General features: G+C 46.5%; 1 protein-coding gene across 4 annotated transcripts in view; it reads right to left on the reverse strand.

Moving 5' to 3' along the window:
* The window catches only part of SEPTIN7 (septin 7), a 79,505-nt gene extending 71,652 nt beyond the window's left edge, over positions 1–7,853 (reverse strand). The window contains exon 1 of one of the 4 annotated variants that reach the window (XM_075083590.1): positions 7,735–7,853. The gene's annotated coding sequence lies outside the window, so the exon portion shown is untranslated. Of the gene's footprint in view, positions 1–7,392 lie in introns of all 4 variants that reach the window. The other 3 variants (XM_075083588.1, XM_075083589.1, XM_075083587.1) reach the window with 3 other exon arrangements.
* Between the last annotated feature and the right edge of the window lie 496 nt (positions 7,854–8,349).

Below are 8,349 nucleotides of genomic sequence, written 5' to 3' on the forward strand. Positions count from 1 at the left end.
TGCTACCCAGAGTGACAAGGGCTTGAACTTATTCAAAAGAGAGTCACCTTTACCTAAGGGGATAGATATTGGCTGTCTTGCAGAGACATTGCTAGCCAAGAAGCCAAAGACATGAAGCTAGGGCTAAGTGAAATTCATTCAGCAGCCAGGTTAGAGGCCATCCATTGAACACTTCTTTGGAGAAGCTGTGTCCTAATCACTTTCAAAGTCTTCTCCAAAGTGAACTCTTGCACACGTTTCGACAAACAAGATGTCAGCGTCCCTTCATTACTAAGGTATTAACACTCAAATAACTTCACTTGGTCTACATAAAATACTGAGTACTGGTATATTTTTGAAGTCACCTGCTGAAATTTCAACTGTTTAAGGATTCAGAACACAACAAATCTTAAAAATGTTTTCCAGAGGCCCTGTTAAATACCTAAAAAAAGGAACAAACACCAACCAGCTCAAAAATGAACTTGCTAATTAAATTTGAAAGTGCTGGTAAGGAAAAACTCCCTGCTGAAATTCCCAGCTTTCCTTGCCAAATTTTTACAGGATGGGGGCTCATTACCCCTACCTTCTCCTCCTTTCAAGCATTTAGTCTTCAGTATTGTTTTGAACCTGTAACATTAAGCCATTTTTCCTTTAACTGAATAATTCACAATCCACCACCTCACAGTATCCAAAAAAGGACTGACCAACCATATCCTCTAGTTTTTGCCCTAGTCTCTCTATGGCCTTGTTCCCCACTGCTTCAGTCTGTCACAAACTGCAGGTTCCTTCCACCGCCCTGAAACTTACGAGGTTTGCAGATGCCCACAGAACTGCAAATAAGAGCACTGAAGGTGCTGAACAGTAGGAGATTACCACAAGCTTCAGTAACTAATACTGCAGTACTTTGCAGACTATCCTCCTAAGTTCTCCCTCAACTAACTGCTAAAAAAATAAAGAACACAGAAGGCAGCAACAGGACGGCGCCCCTTTACCCATCATCAAGAGATTACTCAGACCTTGATTTCGCACCATCTGGCAAAGCCTCCCAAGAGGAAACTAATTTAATCTTGAATCTCTTAGTTTGTTTAGTATACCTTTACTAGCTACAATTAGGAAGAGTGTGTTTCTAGAAGCAGGGCAGGGAAGGAGAAACAAGGAGATGGGTTTCTTGGCCTCTTTCTACTTTGGAAATTTTCGCTGTCCCAAACTTGAAAGCATTCAATTACATTTAAGCCAGCATCTGGAACTCAGATTTTGAGTCACATACTCTAAGTTTTGCAGTTTTGTTTTAAAAAGCTGTAGTCAGTACTGGTAAGATTGCACAGCCAGAAAAAATCTCTGCTGTCAGAAAGCTCCCAGAAAAATAATATTTCTCCAGCAACAGCTTTTAATGCCTCACAACTGCTTTATTTTTGACAAGAAGTCAGCTAAAACTGGTATCTCAACTTAAGGAATCATCACAGTTAGGATCTGATCAGCACAAGACCCTCTGCACTGCCAGATTTCTGCAGCCATCATTAGTCAGGGCTTTAGTTTTGCACATCACTCAAGAAAGCCCTAATGCTAATATTAGTATTACCATAAACATTGTAGGTAATGACGCAACAGCAGATAATAAAAAAGCACATCACCTCACCCATTCGGTGCTCAAGGAGTAAGTGATAGCAGCTGAAACAAGAGCCATTAAACTTTGCCCACTTGTGTTTATCCTCTGCTAAGTCACCAGCTCAGCACTGAGGGGAGAGTACCACCTTAACCACTAACATTAATTCATCCAACAGGATAGGGTTTTCCTCTCTTCCTATCTTAACCACTGGTAGCATGGAAATATACAAGTTGTACAACTAGATCAACCACCACGTATCTCTGCTGCCTTGGGCACGCTACCACAACTTTCAGCTTATGTTAAGATTCACCATTAGGGTGGGAACAGAAAATCAAGCTTGCTTCTCTCTGCAGCAGTGCCATGTTACACCAGTCTAAAACAGGCACCAAATCAGGATTGCGCTTACCTGTCTACCGCCAAAATGGTCAGCTGAAGTTCCATCTCTTCCTAGAGCACACTTGCATTTCTTTTTTCACGCCAACACTTCTGTGACCCAATGGTTTGAAAGGTTTAGGGAGCTCAGCTAACAAAAAAATAATCATGGGGAAGAAAAACCAGGTAATTCCCATGAGTTGAGCTCCACGAACTGACTCACTGCAGGGCCAGAGAGGCACTATTGCAAGGGTGGGGAGAGCAGCAGAATCACCTCCTTTCAAGTGGCTGGCCAACAGACTCACCCGGCAACTGCACCATTGGGGGTGAGCTTACGCTTCCCTCGTATCAGTTCTGGTAACTGTACGGGTAGGAAGCAAGCCAGATTAGCTCACATATCCAGCTGAAAACTACCCTACCCTAAGGTTAACTTTCAGTTACATCAGCAAGCTCATCTAATCATATCAGTCAGTACGTGAACACTAGAGGTAACACAAAGAAGAGAGGAACACACAATCAAGACAGTATTTTTCAGTTGCGGTCCAGTTATACCAGCGTGAGCTATGAAATCACACAATCAGGTGCTTAAGAGAGAACAGAAAGGAAAGCAGAAGATACTGTTTGAAAATACTGCTGGGCATACGAAAACTTCCTGCAACCTGTGGAAGAATTACACATAAATGAGGTTAAACCACTCCAACCAGCCAACACTAGAAACAGTTTGATTTAGGCTTTGTGTTGACATTAACTTAAGCATTCTTGGCAATTTTGACCATCTCACTAGGTCAAGTTTCATTTTATTTAAAGTTCAACTTGAATCATTACCTGAATGGTTGCTTAATGTCCGAGATTTAAAAAGAGGTAATATTTCATACGTTCTTCTTCTAATATGCCTGCCCATAATACAGTGACAACCACTGGCACCAGTGCCAACATTCATGCCATCTTACATTTTTCTCAGCCTCAACTGCAATGACCTACAATGCTTTTTCAGACAAATGTCACTCCAGAAATTCTGCCATCAATGACCTTGGCTGCCTTTCTGAAAGGTCTCTTTGTAATAACATTAATGCATGATAGACTGATTTCTACATATAATAAGACTACTTTGATTGGAATTTGATAAACTGCTACTTCGTAGCTCAACACTCACCAACAAAGTAAAAGAGCATGCTTCATGTATCTAGTTTGCATTTCTCTCCTGGTCATTGTTCCTGTCATTCTTTACCCCAAAGCACTGGAAAAAAGCTTAGTATGTGATATTCTCTCCTTCAGAAGCATGCCTCTAAGACCACTGTCACTCCTTGGTCTTTTCTGTCATCAAATGAAAGACAAGCCTAAATAAATTTTTTTTCTTTCTTCAGGTCTCACATCTTTTCTAAGTATGATGCAATCTTTGCATTTAAAAAGCTGTTTTTGAAAATGCTGACACCAAAACTAGATGCTGTACCATAATATTGATCCCCCTAAAGCTACAGTAGGTCAAAGGGAAAAATCTCCTAATATTTTAATCAATCCTTCCCCTGCTTGTAAGACCTAACAACTTTACTATTCAGGTTCAAAAAAGAAAACCAAGCAAATAAAAAGCACACAACCTAAGTATAAAACAGGAAAAAAAGCAATTAAAAAAAGAAAAACCCTATACCTTGAGACATGATTTTCAATGCTGACAAAAAATTCTAAATTTTCTGTGCTACTAAGAAATCATTCAGTTCTATTTTAGTTGCTTAAGTGCTTCTGAATGTAACACCCATAGTGTTATTGTTCTGTAATAGTGCTTTCAAAATTACTTGCAAATGCATTTTGACCTATCATTGCATTAAATGATAGAAATCTGGCATGAAAACGGCCACACAAAGAGCTGTTTGCAAACAAGATACAGGGCTAGAGCCACTGAAGAACAGACTCCCCCTAAGTGGCTTTAGGAAGAGCTACCAGACTGCGCACCGCTCCATGCAGCAGCACTACCAGGACAGACACTGAAGCTGGTGTGTGACTAGCGGGCTTCCGTAAGGCACATTTAGAACCGTGAAACAGCACTGATGCACAAAAAGCAGAAGTAAGGTTAAGTGGCTTTTGTGGGAAGGAAGTCCAGGATGTTCATCAGAACAAAGTTTAGTCAGGTGTGTGCTTTACATACCTCTAGCTCAAACTCTGTCAAAAGGAAAGTGGATACACATTGTCTTCTGAAGTGCTTATGAGCCTACTGGTTACTTTTTGATTTTTAATGTAACACAAAGAATGTCATAACTTACGACAGCTTCACAGCCATGCTCATGCAATGCAGCAAATACCTGGGTTGCAGGGCAGCTGCATTAAACTAAAGCAGAAGGCAAAACTGCAAGTTATGCAAGTAAATATTGATTTGATTCTTTCCTATTAAAAAAAAACACAACACGCACCACAAATAGAAGCCAGCTACCTGATGACATTACAGAGCTATCACAATGCTACCACTAAACAAGGGCTGGGAAAAAAAAAAAATCCATTTTGACTCACCCCTGACATATGTGAAAGTCACTCTGGCAAGGTGAGTAGGAAGTCATTGGTTTCTGTGAACCCAGTTTCTGGCCCTCGCAGTTGAGAAATGTCTTTACCTCACCTATGCTGCCATCCCCACCTCTGTAAAACACCTATTCTATAAACATCAGTTCAAGACATTCAAACCCTCCTAGGGAATTGTTAGTGTCCGCCTACAGTTTAACACTACCCTAAATTTGAATTACTAATTTAAACAAGATTTAACTAAACTACTTAAATGGTGACTAAATGCCATTCTAATTACAGAGAGCACATTTGCAATTAACTGGCTTATTTCAGGAGCTAGAGCACCAATTCACAGAAAACAGAACGTCGCTCATACATACGCATCTCTGGTCTAGACAGGTTAAGTGAATAGTCTGGCAATAAATTACAGCTAAAAATATATGTCACAGTAGAGTTCTGAGGAGAAACCTCTCTCCTACACCTTCTCCAAGGCAGATTTTCCTTCACTGACTTTGAACTTAAAATGAGGTTTTGACTCTGCAGCCACTGTATTTTATAACTATTTGTTGTCTTAATGTGTATTTTAAGATAGTATTAAAAACACCACCACTGCAGCACTGAACTACTACAGCTGAAGAAATTAAACTCCAAGAAGTATGAGCATGACCCGTGGAAGAGAGCAATGAAATTACCACTAAGTTGCCAGCCAGTTACAAGGAAAAAAAAATACAAGAGTTCTACTGTGCCTCTTTAGACATTTTTATGCAAAAAGAAAGCAAAATCTATTGTATTTTAGCTTACAATGTCGAAAAATCTGATCCTTTATTTCTGCATAAGATAAACAATCAAGTTTTTATCCATGTATACACAAACATGCATTTGTTTGTCACACTACGAGTACATCTGAAGCACCATTTTAAACTGAGACTAGTTGCTTGTCCTTGTGGGTAAACTGAAGGAAATGCTATGAGTTATTATCAGCACGCAGACTGGTATGTACAGTTCTGGGTGCGTTTGCTTCAATTTCAGAATGACTAAGTAGCAATCCTTTTTTCTACGGTAGCAAGCACAGAACAGGTGATCTCCTTGCATTTCAATTCAGGTTTCAACACAGACAAGGCAGTAACCGACCCTTAAAGCAATGGCTTTTTGAAACCTGCTCTCCTAAGTAAAATTTCTATTTATTGGTTTCATTACTCACATGTCAGCTTAAAAAACAACAACAACAACAAAAATGCAGTCATCTGAAGCCAGGACAAAATAATGCTTTTACATTCACAAGTCACCAAAGACGCTAACTAGTAACCTCATGGGGCAAACAAGACAGAAACACCACAAACGAAGCAGGTATCAAGTGAAAGATGTTGAACACTACACAAAAATACATCTTCCCCAGTTTCCTAATGTTTCTGCAGTCAAGAACTTTAAAATATATGTAGACATAATCAGAAAGGAGAAATACTTTACAGTAATATTAGTTTGATATCTCAGTGAAAGTTCTAGTCAGAGATTAAGTTATCACTTAGCACTGAAAAGCTCCTATTACAAGAAAAAAAAAAACTTGCATGAGAAGGTATGGTCTACCTTTTAGCCAAGATATACAGCAGTGGGCCATCTAACTTTCAAAGTAGCTGAGCCTGCATGTTCCCTCAAGCTGACACTTTCTGGTCCCAATATTAATATAGATGATAAGTATTTCTACATATGGAAGCATTTCTTTCACTTAACATAACCTAAAGCCACCGTCAGTCAGAGCGAGATTCTTATGGGCAAGACAAACCATCCGGTGAGTGGGTACTTTGACAGCCTCCTGCTCACCGATTTTTCCAGCCGCAGGAGGCGGCACACAAACTGCACGCAGAATATTCTTGAACGCTGTCTCTCACAGAATTACATTTGTGCATAATTGGTCCAGCGTGAAGCCAACAACTTCATGCTAAAATAAGTTTAGCTGCTTTTCCTTAAGTTGCCCGTTAAGATTTCCGTATGTAATCGTGCCTTTTCCCAGTCACCCTCCGCGAACCCCAGACCGCCCCTCCGATTTATTCTGCAGGACTGGCTGGCTAAACGAGGGGATCGCATAGAAACTGCTCATGAAGCACTTCATACAGATTTCCAGGGGAGCTGTTCATAAATTTTTTTCTTTTTTTTTTTTTTTCGGTTCGTTTTAAAAACCGGCCGGCGGAGGCCCCGCTGCCGGCCCCGGCTGGGAGGCAAATGAAACCCAGACCCGGGCGGCGTAAAGCCCTCCAAAAAAGCCCTTAAAAAAATATAAGAAAACAAAAAGCTACCGAGGCGGGCCGGCGAAGCACGCCGCGATGCCTTCGGCCCTCTCCCGCTGCCACACACACGCGCACCCACCCACCCACCCACCCGCGCACAAGCGCCCCCTTCTTCCTCTTCCTCTTCTCCCCCCCCCCCCCCCCCGGCGCCGTGATTTCAGTCCCACCCGCTCCTCTCCCGCATATTTGAAGGCTGCTTTAATTCCTGCAGCAAATTCCTCCCTCCCAAATTTGGGCGCAAAAGGAGAAAAGGGGAGGAGGGAGGAATGGATGGGGCGGAGGGGGGGAAGGGGAGAAAGCGAGGGAGAAGAAACATCTCCGGCATTTTCGCCGCCTGGCTCCCCAGCTCCGCGCAGGCATTATACAATTTCGGCGAGGCAGGAAGTGACTGCGGGGGGGTGGGGGGGAAGGCGGCGGCGAGGGGGGCTGGAGCCGCATCTGAGGAGGAGGAGGAGGAAGGCGGCGAGAGCGACCGGGGGGCCCCGCGGCGGGGCCGCTACTCCGCGCCGCCCGGTCCCCGCCGCCGGGGTGGGGGGTCTCGGCGGTGCCCGCCGCCCACCCCGCTCCTCCCGCCCTGCCCAGCCCACCCACCACGCAGACCCCGCGGGGCTCCCGCCTCAGACTGTCACGGCCCTCCCGCGCCTCGGCCCCGGGCTGGAGACTCACCCATGGCGCTGGCCGGCGGTGGCAGTGGTGTCGCTGCCGCTGCTGACGCTGGGCTCCGGCTGCCTGCGCGCCCTGCCTCCCGCCCGCCCTCCTTCCTTCAGCCGCGGCGGCAGCACCGAGCGGGCCGCCCCCTCCTCCCCGCGCGCCTCCCGCCAGCCAACCCGGCGGCCGCCGCGGCGATTCTCCAACGCCCCCTACGCCGATTCCGCCGAGGGGCCGCGGCCCTTCCGCACAGCGCCTACGCGCGCCCGCTCTGGCGGACGGACAGACGGACTTAGCGGCTCGGCTACGCTCCCCGCCCTGCCGCCACCGCCTCCTCCTCCCTCGCCACCTCCGCCCCACTCCTCACACGCTTGCTCCTCGCCCGCCTCCCCAAGCACGCAGCGCCGGCTTCCGGCTCGGCCCCTCCGCCCGGTGCGGGGCTCGTCGTGGTCCTCACGTCCCTACCCACGCCCCTCCCTGCCCGGGAGGCGACTGTTATTTCCTCCCGCTCCGTAACAGAGAATAAAAAGACCGCTCCCCGGCCATTTTGAAACCGGGCACCCTCAGGAGCGCGAAAAGCCACACGGCGGCCGCGGTGGTTTTTGCCCGTGACAAAGATGGCCGCCGAGTTTGACGGGCTGGGCGAGGCGGTTACTACGCCCCCTCCTTTCTCCGGGGCTATTCTCGGAGCGTCGCTAGTCCTTAGGCGCCGTACGGAACCCAATGAGCGCAGCGGAGCCTTACGCTCCCTCCGCCCGCCCGCTTACGCAGTTGGCGTGCGAGGGGTCGGCGGGAGATGGGGACCGGGGGACGTGGAGCGGGGCCGGGGGTGGCCCAGCGGCAGCCCCTGCGCTGCCTTTAGGCCGGGGTCGCCGGGGCGAGGACTGGCCGCCCTCACCGCTGGGGATCGCTCAGGCTGCAGCGCTGCGGTGGGCGGCCGCCCCTCCGCTTCCCAGCCGGTCTGAGGGAGCCCCG

Source organism: Phalacrocorax aristotelis, chromosome 2 (genome assembly GCF_949628215.1).
Source record: "Phalacrocorax aristotelis chromosome 2, bGulAri2.1, whole genome shotgun sequence".
NCBI classification, from domain to species: Eukaryota; Metazoa; Chordata; class Aves; order Suliformes; family Phalacrocoracidae; genus Phalacrocorax; species Phalacrocorax aristotelis.